Genomic DNA, 1,654 nt, shown 5'->3' on the forward strand with positions numbered 1-1,654 from the left:
GAAAGTTTCAAAAGGAGGCTAGATATATTCATGGATGATAGAGAGTGGTAGTAACTCTCGACAGGAGCTGCCATGCACAGGCCAACCGGCCTATTGCAGACTCCTTATTTTCTTATGTTATGTAAGACCAATATGGGTATATATGGAGCGGGTATGGGCGGATATAGGCGAGTGTGGACTGGTGGGTGTGGGCGGGTATGGGCGGGTTTAGATGGATATGTGAGGGGGTAAGACGGGTGTGGGCGTGTATGGGCGGGCTTAGATGGATATGTGGGGGGGCTAAGACGGGTGTGGGCGGGTGTGGGCGGACGGGTATACTACTCACCACCCTCAACAAGGCTCATCGTCCCAGCTGCGTCTAGAACGGGCCTCGTGACGTCACTCTGACGTCACGAGGCCCCAACTAACTCTCCCTGTTTTGATTACGTCTTCCTCTCACCACCGAGCTGTGACGTCTGTTTGTTTGTTGGTCTGTGTTTGTTTCGTCTGTTTGTTTGTTGGGACGTGTTTGTTGCTTAAGTGTTTTTATCGTCTTTTTGTTTGTTCAGTATGTGTTTTGTTTCATTCGTATTTTATTTTCTCGTATAGCTCTCGTAATTTTCGTACCATGTGAGGACTTATAACTGATGGTCTCTCTCTCTCTCTCTCTCAAAACTAACATACCTACACTGACAATAACCTACAACTGACACACACACACACACACGACCTTAAAACCTGACGAGCTGACATTACTGACACCTGACGAAACCTTACAAAATGCTAAAAAAAAAAACCTAACCTAACCTAATCTTTCCACCTGGGTTAAATATGTCAGCCCGGGAGGTATATCTTCAGGTTATACTCATATATTATACTCTGTAGCCATACGAGGACAGTGGTATGCTTAAATAGGGTATATCATTATAACTTCAACACCCCCCAGAAATATATCCAGGTTATGTAATATAGTGTAGATTTTAATAATAATAACAATAATAATAATAGTAAAAATAATAACAAACAACAACAAAACAATAACAAAAACAATAACAATAACAACAATAACAACAACAGTAACAACAACAACAACAATAACAACAACATTAACAACAACAGCAAACTTAACCAACAATAACAACGCAACCAATGAAAACAAACTGTTTTCTAAAGACCAATCCCCCTCCTTCCCCCTACACAGGACCTCTGCCCCTCCCCACTTTAAGTAGAAAAAAAGATACCCCACGTTGCCTTCAGAGAGGATCGAACTCCCGGCCTCTGGTTTACTAGACCAGCGCTCTAGCCACTGAGCTATGAAGGCTGTATAATATTAATATGAAACATAATTATAATGTTCATGATGACAAGTATAATGATGAGATTTATTATTATGTCATTATCATCATCATCAACACCATAAACTTCCTGTGTTAACAAACTGGGACACCATACTGTGATAGGGAAAGGGTCGACACCATTACCACACTAAGCACCATTGAACCACACTAAGCACCATTTAAGCAGGATACACTCAAACTCAAGTATCCATATAGTGAATAGCACCATAAGCACCATAACAAAGGGATAAAAGGCGTGGATAAGGGTAGGATAGAAGAGGTAGAAGAAGAAGAGGGAGAAGAAGAAGAGGGAGAAGAGGGAGAACAGGGAGAACAGG

The 1,654-nt window shown here is 41.8% G+C and overlaps 1 non-coding gene across 1 annotated transcript; it reads right to left on the reverse strand.

Moving 5' to 3' along the window:
• Positions 1-1,227: 1,227 nt before the first annotated feature.
• On the reverse strand, positions 1,228-1,300 carry Trnat-agu. Its single transcript has one exon. It is a non-coding gene; the product is annotated as a tRNA-Thr (tRNA).
• Between the last annotated feature and the right edge of the window lie 354 nt (positions 1,301-1,654).

Source organism: Homarus americanus, unplaced genomic scaffold, assembly GCF_018991925.1.
Source record: "Homarus americanus isolate GMGI-L3 unplaced genomic scaffold, GMGI_Hamer_2.0 scaffold38554, whole genome shotgun sequence".
Lineage (NCBI taxonomy): Eukaryota > Metazoa > Arthropoda > Malacostraca > Decapoda > Nephropidae > Homarus > Homarus americanus.